At 41.7% G+C, this 17,534-nt stretch overlaps 1 protein-coding gene and 1 non-coding gene across 6 annotated transcripts in view; one reads left to right on the top strand and one right to left on the bottom strand.

Annotated features, from left to right (window-relative positions):
- The window catches only part of DDR2 (discoidin domain receptor tyrosine kinase 2), a 169,236-nt gene that overhangs the window by 110,220 nt on the left and 41,482 nt on the right, over positions 1–17,534 (top strand). The window lies entirely within an intron of this gene.
- LOC128597793 (U6 spliceosomal RNA) lies at positions 722–828 on the bottom strand. Its single transcript, XR_008383352.1, has one exon. It is a non-coding gene; the product is annotated as a U6 spliceosomal RNA (small nuclear RNA).

Below are 17,534 nucleotides of genomic sequence, written 5' to 3'. Positions count from 1 at the left end.
GTTTGGAGTGAATAAATCGGAGCTGCAGCAGTATACTAGGGTGCAGGACCAGGGGTCCAGTCTTCTGGTGTGGGGGACTGGCAATGCCCGTCGCCTTGCAGAGCTAGAGCAACCCCAGGCAGTGGGGAAGAGGAGGTCTCTGTGCTTATTTGTAAGTGCCTAAGGTCTCCCTGCCTCAGTGCATAGGCAGAGCATTATATGATGATTATAAATAAAGGAAAATATGTGTAAATTTATCAAAATATGTGTAAACTCTTAGCATTTCAATGAAGGAAATCAAATCCAATCTTTCAGGTATTATAACCCATGTGAAAGACACTAGGTTCCCAATAAAATGTATCTTCTATGGACAAACATTGCTAACTTGAGAAATGATTTGTCCTGGCATGGGAGGAGCGCTGGCTATGGGATGGGATAAATCCATCTTGGGAAAGCTATAATTTTACTTTGTTTATTTTTAGTACAATTGTTTAGACCAACATTTAGGACTTTGTGATAGTTTTTCTTATTGAGGAATTAGCTCAATAGTGATTGATAGCCAAATTGGTAATGACAACAGCAATAACAACATGTTATATCTTTGGTTACTGGTTCTGTTTCTTGATGAAATAAAATTAATCCCTAATTTCTCTTATGAGGATGAATTATGTTTTAAGTTAGCAGTGCTTGTATATAGAAGGTGCGTGTCATTGTTAGGCCTTATATCTTTTTTTTTTTTTTTTTAAATATGGAACGCTTCACGAATTTGCGTGTCATCCTTGCGCAGGGGCCATGCTAATCTTCTCTGTATCGTTCCAATTTTAGTATATGTGCTGCCGAAGCGAGCACTAGACCTTATATCTTGAATATAGGTTACAGCACCTAAAAGACAGAATCTAAATTTCTCCCTTGAAATGAAGAATAAGGAACTTACATGTATTTGGGTACATTTAAGGACATCTTTTCTTTATCTGTAGCTGCTAAAACACCCAGCCCATGGGTAGTATCTGGCTTAGCTCATGTCCCTGTGAAGATGGAATGGTCTTCTCTCAGAGAACATATTTGGATCTTTAGATTTCTTAAAAGGATATGAACCTGATATGAACCTGGAGCTCAGTTGAGGCACTTGGATGGATCTGCCCTTACTTGGCAGAGCAGAATTATCTTCATGCTGGGTAGTTGGTAGGGAATAAACTTTAGTTCTTTGGTCATTCAGTGCTTCTTAAAAAAACTCTGTATTCTCTCTCCCTGGCAGGTCCTGAACTCTAAACTTTGCTTTATAAGACTCTCAAGAACTTAGCTTGGCTTGTCAGAGAGTTTCTCCTTAGGTTTTTACATTCTCCCTCCACATAGCCCCAGAGTTGACACATGTGTTGAGCGAGAAAAATGCTGCATGCTCCAGGGATCCCAGGTCTCCTTTGGAAGCTCTGATGATCTTGTCCTGTAGTGACCCTTGCTAGTTAGTGCCAAGCCCAGAGCCTTGCATCTGCCCCTAATTGGCAAATGGCTAACATGTCATGCACCTGCCCCAAATCGGCAAATGGCTAACAGTGGCTGCAGAAGTTCCCTCACTTCTTTGAGGGTCTCCTTTCTTTCATGTCTAAGTCTCACCATTTTCATTGCTTCAGCAGCCTTCAGATTCATTCCAACAGATGATCTGTGAGTTTCATCTAGCTCTTCCAGTTACTCTTGGGGAAGTGCTGATTACTGCAAGCTACTTCATCCCCTCCCTGGAAACAAAAATGAAATGTTAACTTTTACTTGGTTGCCACTGTAATTCATGTTAATGATTATGTTTCATTTTTTGAATTGACTGCTAGGAAGCTCAGAGCCGAAGTTGAAGCCCATCATCCGTCAGTAATACAGAACAAAATGGAATATATTTTGTATGTCAATCTCAGCTCTAGCTTATCTTATCATTGTTATCCTCTTTTCCCTTTGCCTATATTTTTTCACTTATTTATTTTTGATTTTTTTAAACTTATGCAACTTTAGAAAACAACTCTAATCTTTATTGAATGTTCCAGAGCAAAGATAACTAAAAAGTAAATAATATCTAACTTTACTAAATATTACTGCTCTGAGTGCTTGCCATATATTAACTCATATTCCCTATGGCATTCCCGCAATCAAGTATCAATATTACCCTTAAACTAAGAGACTGAAAGCTTGAGCAACCTTTCTGAGGTCATAAAACTTCTGGAGTGCTTAAGAAAGAGTGAATGCAGTATTTAAAACAAACAGTATTCTCTTCTCATCCTCCTAGACATTATTTATTAAGCCTCATTACATTTCACAAAGTGTGCTAAGTTCTTTGTATATACTATACTAAATCTCTACAACAATTCTACTTGGCAGGATTATTAAAGATGAGAAAACTGACGTTTACAGAGGTTTGGTGACTGGTTTTCAAGTCTGACCTTTGAATGTGGAAGAATCAGGTTTTAAGTACAAACCTTCCTGCTTCCAAACCATGACTCAGTTTTCTTCTCAACTCACGACTTTCATGGCAACCGAGCTGTCTCTTAAATGTACCGCTTCTTCGAAGAGAGGACATACTAATTACTATAAGGCCTCACTGACTTTGTTAGCCAAGAAGAAGGACACTTGTCTGATTCATGTCTTGTACCCCGAAACCTGTTATAGCTTGGGACTTCTGTCCTGGGGCTCTGCAATAATTATTTCTGGAATGTATTTTGGGCTTCCAAGAAAATTGTGATCCTAAAGAGGTATTTCTAAGGGGAATTTCAACTTGAATGAAAGAGGTCTTGGTGAAATAGCCCCATTGTACCTAAAGAATAGCCCTATAGACTAATGTAAAAAATGCAAATAATGTGTCTCGGCCCCCTGTGTGATTGCATTGCCTATATTTATCTGCACAATGAACCAGTCTGAAGTAGCCTGCTACAACCCTAACCCTAATCCTAACCCTACGAGCTTCTGCTACATGGAGCTTGTGGGCAGCAGGGCTACCTTGTCATCCCTGCAATTAGAGGACCTAGATCTTGGTAGCTTAGGGCTGAAGAAAGAAGAACTAGGGATAAAGGGATGTGAATTTCCATCCTGGTTCATCTGTGTATCCTTAAATTACTCTATACACCTTTGTGGATCTCAGAGGTTCTGATATTTCACATAAAGCCATTAGTGGGGTTTGTTTTTTAAATTCTCTTTCTGGTTCTAAAGTTTTATGATCACCTTTAGAGTGACCAGACTGGTCTGCTCTCTCCCCTCCCCACGTTAACCCCAATCATGCCCCCTGTCAGTGTTGTCTCCCCTGTGTCCAGAAAAGTCCAGGTGTCAGATCTCTGTGTCTCAGACCTCACGTGTGCCACATGCCTGTTTTCCTGGAAGTTGCATATGGGACACTCATTGACGGGAGCCCGGGCAGCCCGTGGTCCAGAGTTAGTAGTGAGACAGTAAACATCACGGAACAAGCAGCCCTTTCAGGCTCTCAGCCTTGGCAGGATAGCATGAAAAATAATTCTTGGGAAGCTGGGGCCTGGTGGCAGCTGCTTCTGCTCAGCCTGCCTGCCAGGCCCCACCAGAGTTTGGATAAATGGGGCTCCCTGCTGGGCGCAGCAGCCTGTGCTGGTAGTTTTCCACTCTGGGAAACTGGAAAGTGAATTGGCTCCTCTGTCCAGGAGATTGGTGGGTAGTGGAAGCATCAGGAAACCACTGAGACAACTCAGCAGGCAGAATCCTTCTTTGCGGCAGGGGCTCTTGCTTCCCTTGCTGCGCCTACTTTTTCATGCTTCTTTACATTTCATAACGCAAGGAAGACAGATGGCTGGACTTGGGGGAAAGTGAGGGGACCTGACGTTTAGGACATGGGCCAACTTGGCAGTTCTGAGCCTTCACAATTGGCTGGGATCCCTTCCACAGAAGGAGTTTACCCAAAATAGGCATAGTCAACGGGAAAACCACACTGGTACTGCTGAGAAGTGCCACGTTGGTTGCCCTGGGCTTCTCCTGGTTCCAAGGACCTGGTAGAATGAGCAAGGCCATCCAATATCAACTTGTCCATTTTCCTAGGTCCTTTCTCTGAGGCCCCTGGCAATACTGATTCACTGAGAGACTTTGCCTGTTTTCTTAGACTATTGCTGGTTTACTGGTTCCTATCTCTGAATTCCTTGTCCTCATCCTTATATTGCTTAGTCCCAATTTCTAGATCTTCAAACCCACCTTGTCTGAAGATGGTTTGTAATACTTGTAGTCCTCTCAGCCTTTTCATCTACTTATTTATTTGCCAAATGTGTGTTAAGCATATAACAGGTGCTTTGTGCTGGCAGGTGCTGATAGGGGAGAGGAGGAACCTGACATGATTATTGTTCTCAAAATTGATTACAGTTTCAATAAAGAGGTAAATAAGCCCAAGTGAAATAGAAAATCTGTGTTTGAAGGTTGTTACTTAAAAGAACCCTACCCCTTTTATCCCCAGACCACGTTTTAATATTTTCCATAGCTTTGTCACATGACTTGAATAGTAATAGCCAGTAATAACTATCATCAAATAGAAATATGTGTCTATTTGATTATTGAAAATCTATTGTCTTTTGTCTGTCTCCCCTACTGGAATGTAATGTCCATGAGATCAATCATTTTATCTGTGTTGTTTATAACTGCATCATCAGATTAATATCTGATACACGGTGGAGACTTACTTATTAAATAAATAAATGAATATTCATTAAGGAAATACATTTGTTAACTAAAAATATGAAGGGAAAAATAGATCGCAGTAAAGCATGTGATGACTTAGACTTATGAGGGAGCCTCATACATCTGCTGCTTGATAAAACATCATCAGTCAAGGTTACCCTTGACTAAATTCCCTGGCTGTGTTTTTGAACCCTGTAATAATGAACAACAGAAAACTCTTTTATCACTTTCTAACAGACATTTATATTGGTCATTACAAGAGTTTGGTGACACACAAAAATCAAGAAACATAAAATCCACCCCAATGGCAACAAATGAAGCTGTCCTAGCAACACTGGAAAACCCAGTAAGTTGAAACTTGCATGGGTGAATCAGAAAGGATGCTGCCAACGTGTTTCTTGGAAGTGAAATGTTGGACCATAACAGTCTCAAAACTTTCATAGTGACCTAGAATTGAGCACTCGGTGAATGTCAGAAACCCTACTAGACACTGGAGATGCAACTGGGAGAAAGATAGGTATATGATCCCTGCTCTCATAACACATAGCTCTTTAGTGGGAAGACCAAAATTAAATACTTATTTATATTACAAGTGTGAAAAGTGCTATAAAGGAAAAGCAGTGTGAGAGGGTAACATATGACAGAGATTCCTAACTTAGATGGGGTGGCTGGGGGGAATTCCTTCGGGGAGTGACAGACTGAGAGATGGAGGGTGAGCTAGCAGGTGAAGGAGAGAGGACAAACATCCAGGTAAAGGGGGCATCCCATGCAGACGTGGGGCGTGCCTCAGCGGGGAAAGAAAGGAAGGGTAATTGGGCCACCACGTAGGGATGTAGAAGCCCAGAGCAAAGCCGGGGTGGGGTGGGTATAGATGAGGCCAGAGAGTAGGCTGACACTTCATGAGTCACATTTTCTTAAGAATGGAAAACAGTTAGAGGGTTCGTGTCAGAGTCTCAAAAACATTTTAGAAAGCTTACTTAAAAGGCTGATAGAGGGCTCCGGAGGAAGAGTTAGGAGGCATTACAGTGGTCCAGATGGGAGGGGAGGGGTTTGGGGTATGGTATGGGAGGAGTCGAGAAGGAGAGAAATAACTGAATTTGAGAAGTTTGCAGGAGGTAGAATTTGTAGGACTTGCTCAGATGGACTGGATGATTCTCAAAGGCCAAGTTTTCTTCTCACCCTCTGCCTGCCTACCATTCCTGACCTCTTCCTCTCCAGGAATTCTGCATTGTTCTCCAGGCAGAAGTTGACTGAGGAGAGCGAGACCTTCCCACTCTCATCGGGGCTGTTGCCACACTGCTGTGGGCACCTGCCTAGTGGGCTTCACGCCCTCTGCAAGATGGAAGGGCTGGGTAGGCGAGAGGAGAGGACACCAGCACATTTGGCGTGTTCTTTACGGGGAGAATTAAAGCACCGCTGCCCCCGCCTGTTGCTCTAGTTCTCAGCTTGCCTCACCTAGGGCTGCAGTCCTCAAAGCCTGGGGCCGCAGACCAGACCTAGTCCTTGGCCTGTTTGGAACCGGCTGCATGGCAGAAGGTGAGCAGCAGGTGAGCAACAGGTGAGCCAGAAAAACTTTATCTTCGTTTACATCATGGGTAGTAGTGATGCAAATTCTCAGCCTTGGGTTGATCCACACAATGAGAAAACTCTGGTAGGGGAAGGGGGCAGCAAACAGTGTTTTAACCAGCCCTCAAGTCAGTGATCCTCTGCCTTTTCCCAGCTCCGGGGACAAGTTTCATGAAAGACAATTTTTCCTCAAACTGGGTATAGCATGCAGATAGCTCAGTGGGATCACAGGCTTTTAGAATCAGATTCTAAAATGAGTTAGTATAATATTTACTTAATGAATGACCTTGTGCAGTTAAAACTCCTAACACAGAATATGTGATTAGTGGGAAACGTGAAATGTTGAGTGAGAAATGCTTATACTGCCTAACACTTGATAAATGCTTCTAAAAGGATGCTGTTATTACAGCATTGCTCACATCTCCTCCTGAGCCCACCTGTTAGATCAGGGCAGCGTTAGATTCTCATAGGAGCAGGAGCCCAGCAAACTGCACATGTGAGGGGTGTGGGTTGGGCCTCCTTCTGAGAATCTAATGCCTGATAATCTGATGTAACTGTTGTGTGCTTGAATCATCACAGACCATTCCAACCCCTGCATGCTATCCCCAGTTTGGAAAAATTGTCTTCTATGAAACTGGTCCCTGGTGCCAAAAAAGAATGGGGACTGCTGACCTACCCCCTCTTTCTACCAGAGTTTCTGATTCTGTGGATCAACCCGAGGCTGAGAATTTGCATTACTACTCAGTTCCTGGGTACTGCTGCTCCTGGAAATGCACTTTGAGGAGTACATGTTAACACAACGACAGGTGAAATGCAGTCACAATAAGGAGATCCCGGAGTCTCTGGAAGGGAACAGGCGCTCCTTTGATACTGCCTAGTGGGGGAGCCTGTATGGACTCCCCCATCATCCCACCTCACTCACTCCATTTCTCCTTTAGTTCATTTTTCTCGTTTGTTAAACAGGGAATGTTCTGGGATGGGTTAGTTGGGACATACAATACAAAGGATTTCTGAGTCCAGGATACAGCATCCAGCTGAAATGTGTCACAGAGACAGCAGCTCCATTCCAACTTCTGGGTTGGTGTTCCCAGAAAGAGCAGTGCCTAAGTGGGGAAGTCATTTGCAGCAATATCATGATTCACCCTGTGTGACCCTTGTTCTTCATTTCTAGTTTACTTTGGATGTTCCAAGAAGCTAGGGTTCTCATTGCAGGCATGGCCCAGTGTCTGGAGGCGCCTGATAACCAGGAATGAAAGCCCAGGGGGACTGTGAATATGGATTGCTCTGATTTCCCAGCACAGCCCCAGAGAATCCTCATGTGTCCAGGCTGGAAGGGACCCAGGAGCATTGGTTCCCAAGCCTGGCCACACAGTAGAATCACCTGGGGACTTTAGAAATGTGCAGGTTCTTGGGCTCAGCTTCAGATATACCAAAGAGCTCCCCCAACCCCCTGAAACAAACTTGCATTCTAAAACTTCTCCTGATGGTTCTGAAGCAATCAGTCCACAGACTGGGTTTTGGAAACCACTGCCTTACAGAGTGACTAAACTTCTCTCCCTCACTTTCCATGTGAGGAAACAGAACCCAAGCAGGTCAGGAGCTCAGTGGTAGAGCCAGGAGTGGACTTGAAGTCTTTATTTTCAGAGGTCGTGTCACTCAGTGGGATCATGGGCTTTTAGAATCAGATTCTAAGATGAGTTGATATAATATTTACTCAGTGAATTCCTTTGTGCAGTTAAAACTTTAAATGCAAAATATGTGATTATTGGGAAACATAAAATATTGAATGAGAAAATACTTAACATGGCCTAACACTTGATAAATGCTTCTAAATGGATGCTATTGTTACTCTTTCATAGAATTTAAGAAATCACTGACTGGAGAACACTTCTTCCAGTTAAACTCTGACACTGTTTACTTGTTAAGTGCATCCAGATTTCAGAGATGTTAATATGTGAAAAGTGGGGATGATGCTATTATTCAACTTCTCTTTCCTCAACCCTATGAAGATTTCCTACTTTACTACTGAATTACATACCTAGCAGTAAATGCAAATACTAGGTGTGTTTGAGGAATGGCAGGGAGGCCTGTGAGGTGGGAAGTTACTGAAGGGCAGAAGCCTTTTGTGCAGAAGAGTTTTGTGAACTGACTTACATTCCAAAGGCTACGTGGGGGAAAGCAGACAAAGGGCGAGTAGCTAGGTGACGATGGTTGTATGACTTTTGGTGATGGACAACAGTGAATTTTCTTAGAAGAATGGTAGTAAAACATGTGGGAAGAAGTAGGAAAGAGATGGAGATGTTTTTAGGGTAACCAGTAGGAGTTCCTACCAGCTGAGGGACTGGATATGGGATGCGAAAGGAGCCAAGGACGACCTGGGGAATTTTGGCTTGAGCCATTGAAGAGCAAAGTTGGCTGAAATGGAAAAGACCAGGGGATGAGCTGTGGAGGGAATCTGCATTTTACTCACCGTTCTTCCTTCTCCACATCTGTAGCTCTCTCCAAAGTTTGCTTCCTTTTTTGCAATAAATCTTTTCTCCCCAAATGAGACATAAAAATATATAAGATACAGTGCCTTTCCCCACCACCTGAAAGTTTGCAATCTGTGGGGGAGATAGAACATCACACAAATAGATATATTACAAAGCAGTATGTGTCCAATGCTATAAAGAGAGATTAAAAATGTCAGAAATCAGAGGAAGGAGGCAGTCATCAGGATCAGTACTATTCTGCCCTTAGTACAAGTTCATTACAATGCAAAAAGAAACTGCTGGCATAATAATTTTATCTAGTCTTTCCACTTTGGGTAAACTGCCCTCTCGCTGGACTCCAAACAACCTCCACAAAAAGCATGATCTGTCCTCAGCTCACATTTGCCCTTCCTATCTCCTTTGCATGAAGCATCGACTCCTCCCGGAGTCACTTGGCTTGCTGTGTCCCTTCACTCAGCTCTCTGCCCAAAGTCACCACCTCTGAGAAGGCCTTCCTCGATCTGTTTACATAAGAGAGCACCTATTCCTTTTCCATTCTTGATTTTTCTCCACAGTTCTTGGCATCTTCTCTCGTATCTTTATTTGCTCATTACCTGTTTCTATACACTGGGATGAGAACTGTGTGACAAAAGGTACTTTCTGTGTTTTACTTACTACTGTATCCCCACAGTGTTCATTCAATTGTTGAAGGAATGAATTAAGAGATAGAGGAATTAAAATAAACTGTGGTTTGAAGAGCAGTGGTGGGATTGGAGACAGGACTGGACTCTGAACAAAGCATTAGTTTCAGAAGCGAGAGAATGTGCTGGAGAGCAGCTCACTCACTGATCTGCAGTGCTGCTGTGGCCTCGGGAGACGTGCTGGCACTGGGGCACCAGTGGGGGCATTCTGGTGTATTGGGACAAACTAGACTGGGTCATAAACATGATCTGAGTCACACCCCTGCTACTTCATAACAGCTGTGGGCCTTCTGCTGGTGTCCTCATGCAAGTTGAGCATCCCTTCTTCCAAATGCTTGGGGCCAGAAGTGTTTTGGATTTCAGAGCCTTCTTTTATTAAGAACCAAAAGAAATTTATTTACAAAAAGTCATACTTGACCAGTGGTGAGAGCTAAGAAACAACACACCAAGAAACAATCAGTGAAGACCCCAATAATAGTCTTTAATTACCAGAGCCCCTCCTGGTTATCAGACCCGAAAGACATCCTTCTGAGTGTCCTTCAGCTGCACAAGAGCTTGCATTTAACCAAAGCGGTCTGCGCAGATAGTCCATGGTGCCTGCAGGCTGGTTGAGTTGCAGCTTCTAGAGCGCATTTCCTGTCTGCCTTACACAGCTGTTCCAGCACTTTTGTTGATTTGTCGATCTCTTTCTCTTTTTCTCCTGCTCTCTTGACTCTTCTCCTCCACTGTCAGCTCCTTTCTCCCTTCCATTGTTGGATTCTTTCTGTCCTTCTTTGTCCTGAACACTGATGTAAACTGCTATGTTATAGCCTTCCTGGATTCTAGCAATTTCAATGGCAAAAAAATTGTATCCTGAAGGCAAAGCTGGTGTTTTCCTCAGTGGACCCCTGAGAACAGTCTTGTCAAAGCGAAGTACCGTGGTTGAAGTCTTCTAGGTCCCATCACATTTCAAGCAGAGTGGCCTTCATTTCTCTTCAGCTGATTCTGATTTGAGTTCTTCTGGGCTGAGTCTCTCATTTCCCCAAAACTCAGAATAGATCTGCTCATCCACTTTGGTGAGTTTCAGGAATTGTGGGTCAGCTGGTGAAATCAGCTTGTAATAGACTTCAGCATGCTGCATTGCGCTCCAGGCCCAGCCATCGCAGTATCAGGGTCGTTACCACTTGACTCTGTCGAGAAAGACTACGTGTCATAGACACCAGCTCCCCACAGCTGGATCATCAGTTCTACCTGTAGCCTCTATGTTGCAGTCTGGGCAACACAGAATTTTTTTTTTTTTTGCATAGTTGCATTATGTATCTGCTTACCCAGCTGAGCATCCAAGATCTGAAAATCTGAAATGTTCCGGTGAGCATTTCCTTTGAGCACCATGTTGGTGCTCAAGAAATTTCAAATTTTTGGAGCCTTTTAGATTTTAGATTTTCAGATTTGTGGGCAACACCTGTAGCGCAAAGAAGTAGGCGCCAGCCCCATATACCGGAGGTGGTGGGTTCAAACCCAGCCCCAGCCAAAAACTGCAAAAAAAAAAAAAAAAAAAAAAAGATTTTCAGATTTGTGATACTTCATAATACTATGTGCCCTACTTGATACATGAGCTATTATGGGGGAGGGGGGGAAGGTAAACAATAAGACGACACGTTGCAACTTGTTAAGAACTCTATTTCCAGAGTCAAGATGGCAGTTGGGGGCACTGTATGACATGGATCACAGCCACAGGAGCCAGGAGTGCCTGCCTCAGACAGTCAGGCCTCCTCCCCGGGAGGCACCTTGGGAGATACACACACATGGTACAGTGACAAAGAAAAAGCAAAGTTCTACATTAGTGGTAGTTGGGCTTGAGTCACAAATGCCAAACAAGTCCTCTGATAAACTGAATTGGGGCATGTAGCTCATGTTAGAGACCTCCAGAAGCCTCTCCTTGTTCATTACATCACTGGTGCCAAGGATAAAAACATTTAGCACGCTCAATAATGTGTAGGATCAGCATTGAGGGGGGTCAGAGCAGGCCCCTGAAAGGGCCAATTTTCTGTGTGTGGTTTTTAAAATGCACATCGACCTCACCCGTTGATGATGTCAGCCTCATTGGCACCCTATGCTAATGTTTCCTCATTCTTACTCTTCCCTTCAATTTCACTACTCAGAGAGTGGAATTTGATAAATGTTTGCTTTATCCCAAAACAGTTCATATTTTTCTTTAAGATTTGGGCATATGCATGGTGATTACCTGTGGAAACTGTCACCTTCGATGGAGAAATTATACTGAGAATAGGCAAAATGATATTAGAGTCCCATGTTCATTTCTTTTTTATTTATTTATTTATTTTTATTGTTAAATCATAGCTGCATACATTTGTGCAATCAAGGGGTACAATGTGCTGGTTTCATATAAAATCTGAAATATTCTCATCACACTGTTCAATGTAGCCTTCATGGCATTTCATTAGTTATTGTATGTAGACATTTGTGTTCTTCATTTAGTAGGTTTCGCCTGTACCCATTCTAAGATGCACTGTAGGTGTGGCCCCACCGATAACCCTCCCTCCACCCTAACCTCCCCCCTCCCTTCCCCTCCCTTGGTCCCTTCCCCATATTCTTGTTCTATAGTTGGGTTATAGCCTTCATATGAAAGCTATATAATTAGCTTCATAGTAGGGCTGAGTACATTGGATGCTTTTTCTTCCATTCTTGAGATACTTTGCTAAGAAGAATATGTTCCAGCTCCATCCATGTAAGCATGAAAGAGGTAAATCTCCATCTTTCCTTAAGGCTGCATAATATTCCATGGTATACATGTATCACAATTTGCTAGTCCATTCGTGGGTCTCTGGGCACTTGGGCTTCTTCCATGACTTAGCAGTTATGAATTGGGCTGCAATAAACATTCTGGTATAGATGTCTTTGTTATATTGTGATTTTTGGTCTTCTGGGTATATACCTAGTAAAGGAATAATAGGATCGAATGGCATGTCTATTTTTAGATCTCTAAGTATTCTCCAAACATCCTTCCAAAAGGAATGTATTAGTGTGCATTCCCACCAGCAGTGTAGAAGTGTGCCCTTTTCTCCACATCCACGCCAACATCTCTGGTTTTGGGATTTTGTTATGTGGGCTACTCTTACTGGGGTTAGGTGATATCTCAAAGTAGTTTTGATTTGCATTTCTCTGATGATTAAGGATGATGAGCTTTTTTTCATGTGTTTGTAGATTGTGTATCTGTCTTCTTTAGAGAAGTTTCTCTTCAAGTCCCTTGCCCAGCCTGCGATGGGATCACTTGTTCTTTTCTTGCTGATACGTTTGAGTTCTCTGTGGATTCTTATTATTAAATCTTTGTTGGAGACATAACCTGCAAATATCTTCTCCCATTCTTCTCCCAAGAACTTACTATGTTCTTGACTCTGCAGAAGCTTTTTAGTTTGATCAGGTCCCAATAGTGTATTTTTGAAGCTGCTTCAATTGCCCGGGGGGTCCTCCTCATAAAATACTTGCCCAGACCGATTTCTTTAAGGGTTTTCCCTGCACTCTCTTCTAGTATTTTTATAGTTTCATGTCTTAAGTTTAAATCTTTAATCCAGTGAGAGTCTATCTTAGTTAATGGTGAAAGGTGTGGGTCCAGTTTCAGTCTTCTGCAGGTTGCCAGCCAGTTCACCCAGCACCATTTGTTAAATAGGGAATCTTTTCCCCACTGAATGTTTTTAATTGGCTTGTCAAAGAACAAATAATGGTAAGTAACTGGATTCATCTCTTGGTTCTCTGTTTTGTTCCAGACATCTACTTCTCTGTTTTTGTGCCAGTACCATGCTGTTTTGATCAATATCGATTTATAGTACAGTCTCAGGTCTGGTAGTGTGATTCCTCCTGCTTTGTTTTTATTGCTGAGTAATGTTTTGGCTAATGAGTTTTTTTCTGATTCCATATAAAACAAAGTATTATTTTTTCAAGATCTTTAAAATATGACAATAGAGCTTTGATAGGAATTGCATTAAAATTATATATTGCTTTGGATAGTATAGACATTTTAACGATGTTGATTCTTCCCAGCCATGAGCATGGTATGTTTTTCCATTTGTTAACATCTTCAGCTATTTCTTTTCTTAAAGTTTCATAGTTCTCTTTATAGAGGTCTTTCATGTCCTTTGTTAAATAAACTCCCAAATATTTCATCTTCTTTGGCATTACTGTGAAAGGAATAGAGTCCTTGACTGTTTTTTCAGCTTGGTTATTGTTGGTATATATAAAGGCTACAGATTTATGGGTGTTGATTTTGTAGCCTGAGACATTGCTGTATTCTTTGATCACTTCTTAAAGTTTTGTAGTAGAATCCCTAGTGTTTTCCAGATATATGATCATGTCATCTGCAAAGAGTGAAAGTTTGATCTCTTCTGACCCTATATGGATACCCTTCATCGCCTTTTTCCCCCTAATTGCAATAGCCAAAACTTCCGTTACAATGTTAAAGAGCAATGGAGACAATGGGCAACCTTGCCTGGTTCCTGATCTAAGAGGAAATGATTTCAATTTAACTCCATTCAATATGATATTGGCTGTGGGTTTGCTGTAGATGGCCTCTATTAGCTTAAGAAATGTCCCTTTTATACCCATTTTCTTAAGTGTTCTGATCATGAAGGGATTCTGGATATTATCAAAAGCTTTTTCTGCATCAATTGAGAGAATCGTATAGTCTTTATTTTTTAGTTTGTTTATGTGCTGAATTACCTTTATAGATTTATGTATATTGAACCAGCCTTGAGACCCTGGGATAAGGCCCACTTGGTCATGGTGTATAATTTTTTTGATGTGTTGTTGGATTCTGTTTGTCAGGATCTTATTGAGTATTTTTGCATCAATAATCATTAGTGATATTGGTCTATAATTTTCTTTTCTTGTTGGGTCTTTCCCTGGTTTGGGGATCAAGGTGATGTTTGCTTTGTAGAATGTGTTGGGTAGTATTCCTTCTTTTTCTATATTTTGGAAGAGGTTTAGTAATATAGGTACCAGTTCTTCTTTAAAGGTTTGATAGAATTCTGACATAAAGCCGTTCTGGTCCTGGGCTTTTCTTTTTAGGGAGATTTTGTGTAGTTGATACTATTTCAGAACTTGATATTGGCCTGTTGAACATTACTTCGTTCTGGCTAAGTCTTGGTAGGTGGCAAACTTCCAAGTATTGGTCAATTTCTTTCAGATTTTCATATTTCTGAGAGTAAAGTTTCTTGTAATATTCATTAAGGATTTTTTGAATTTCTGAGGGATCTGTTGTTATTTCATCTTTATCATTTCTGATTGATGAAATTAGAGATGTTACTCTTTTTTTCCTGGTTAGGTTGGCCAAACGTTTATCTATTTTATTGATCTTTTCAAAAAACCAGCTTTTGGATTTATTGATCTGTTTTATAATTCTTTTGTTTTCAATTTCATTTAATTCTGCTCTGATTTTGGTTATTTATTTTCTTCTGCTGGGTTTGGGGTTGGAGTGTTCTTCCTTCTCCAGTTGCTTGAGATGTCCCATTAAGTTATTAACTTCCTCTTTTTGTTTTCTTGAGGAAGGCCTTGCAGTGCTATAAATTTCCCTCTTAGGAGTGCCTTTGCAGTATCCCAGAGGTTCTGGTAATTCGTATCTTGATTGTTGTTTTGTTACAAAAATTTGTTGATTTCCTTCTTAATCTCATCTATAACCCATCTATCCTTCAGCATAGGTTGTTTAGCTTTCATGTTTTTGTATGGGTATGCAGGTTCCTGTTGTTATTGAGTTCAACTTTTATTCCATGATGGTCTGAGAAGATGCAAGGAACAATTTCTATTTTTTTTAAATTTGCTGAGGTTAGATTTGTGGCCTAGGATGTGGTTGATTTTGGAGTATGTTCTGTGGGCTGATGAAAAGAATGTGTATTCAGTTTTGTTGGGCTGAAATGTTCTGTAGATGTCTGTTACATCCAGATGTTGAATGGTTAAGTTTAAATCTAAAATTTCTTTGCTAAAAAAATAAATAAATAAAATTTCTTTGCTTAGCTTCTTTTTGGAGGATCTATCCAGCTCTGCTAATGGGGTGTTAAAATCTCCAACTACTATGGAACTGGAGGAAATCAAGTTGCTCATGTCTGTTAGAGTTTCTCTTATAAATTGAGGTGCGTTCTGGTTGGGTGCATAAATATTAATAATTGAAATCTCATCATATTGAGTATTACCTTTAACAAATATGAAGTGTCCATCCTTATCCTTCCTTATTTCGGTTGGTTTAAAGCCTATTGCGTCTGCAAATAGGATTGCAACGCCTGCTGTTTTCTGCTTTCCATTTGCCTTGAGTATAGATGACTATCCCTTCACCTTGAGTCTATATTTGTCTTTTAATGTAAGATGCGATTCTTGTATGCAGCAGATATCTGGCTTGAGTTTTTGTATCCAGTCAGTCAACCTGTGCCTGTTTAGAGGACAATTTAAACCATTCACATTAATTGAGAATATTGATAAACCTTTCAAGAGTCTGGTGGACATTTTTAATCCTTTTGCGACAGTGGAAGTTGAAATTTGATCAGAATTTTCTGGGTGGGTTTACTTTTGTGGTGGAGGATTACGCTGGTCTTTATGGAGGATAGGTCTGAGAATATCTGGGAGAGCTGGTTTAGTTATGGCAAATTTCTTCAACATGTGAATGTCCTTGAAGTATTTAATTTCTCCGTCATAAATGAAACTCAGTTTAGCTGGGTACAGGATCCTGGGTTGAAAGTTATTTTGTTTTAGGAGATTAAAAGTCGATGACCATCCTCTTCTAGCTTGAAAGGTTTCAGCAGAGAGATCTGCAGTTATTCTAATATTCTTGCCCTTGTAGGTGATGGTTTTCTTTCATCTGGCTGCTTTCAGAATTTTCTCCTTCATATTAACTTTAGCAAAATTGATTATGATGTGTCTGGGGCATGTCTTATTTGGGTTGAGTCATGCTGGAGTTCTGAACCTGTCTGCTATGTGAATTTCAGAATCTCTTGGCATGTCTGGAAAGTTCTCCTTTATAATCTCATGGAGAAGAGACTCTGTGCCTTGTGAAGCCACTTTATCGCTTTCGGGGATCCCTATAAAACGAATATTGTTTTTCTTCAAATTATCCCAGAGCTCTTTTTTTTTTTTATTTTTATTTTTTTATTTTTTATTTTTAATTTCAGTGTGCTTGTTCATGTTTGTTTGAAGTACTCCTTTTCTGGTGATTTTCTTCCTTCTTCTGCGGTGCTGGCTGTTTTTGATGTTGGTAGAGACGGGGTCTTACTCTGACTGACTGCTGCTCATATGGGTTTTGAACCTCTGAGCTCAGGCAATCCACCCGCCTCGGCCTCCCACAGCGCTGGGACTACAGGCGTGAGCCACCACGCCCGGCCTCCCAGAGCTCTTTGAAAGAGTGATCTGTTTTTGCCCTCCATTTCTCTTCCTCTTTGAGAGTTTGGGAGCATTTGAAAGCTTTGTCTTCAATGTCAGAAATCCTTTCTTCTGCTTGCTCCATTCTGTTACTGAGGGATTCTACTGTGTTTCTTAGATCTTTGAGGGCTGCGACTTCTTCTCTTAATGTGTCAAAATCTTTGGTCATTTGGTCTTTGAATTCCTTGAATTCTTAAGACATCTTTTGGGTTACTGCTTGGTATTCTAATTCGATCTTATTTGCTATCCAGATTCTGAATTCGATTTCTGACATCTCAGCTATTTGTTTGTGCATGGGATCTTGTGCTGTGTCTGCCCCATTGATCCTTGGGGGAGTTGATCTACTCTGATTATTCATATTGCCAGAGTTTTTCTGTTCATTTTGTCTCATGATTGTTTTTCACCGTTGCCTCTGGCCATCCAGAGTTGGGGTGGTGTCTCTCCTAGATTAGACCCCAGGGGATCACTCTATCGTTGCTGGATCTTTATAGGGAGTGACCCTGTGTAGCTCTTCTGGGGCTGCCCCAGCCAGGGAGTTCTGGTTGTGGGAGCAGCTCTGGAGTGTGACACCCTTGGATCCAGCAACAGGGCAGGGGGTGGTGCACATGGTTCTGGGAGTGCTTGGCGCCCAGTGACTTTGGCACAAAGGGCCCAAGGCTCCAGCAGTCTCTGGCCAGGACAAGCTCTGTGCAGAGGCAGGGAGGGCTCTGGAGGGCACGTGGCTACTAGAGTCCTTGGCTAGATGAGTTGGCTGGTGTGGAGG

The sequence above is a fragment of the Nycticebus coucang genome, chromosome 10, assembly GCF_027406575.1.
Source record: "Nycticebus coucang isolate mNycCou1 chromosome 10, mNycCou1.pri, whole genome shotgun sequence".
Lineage (NCBI taxonomy): Eukaryota > Metazoa > Chordata > Mammalia > Primates > Lorisidae > Nycticebus > Nycticebus coucang.
The sequence above is the reverse complement of the archived record's forward strand: the minus strand, read 5'-3'. Positions and strand labels throughout refer to the sequence as shown.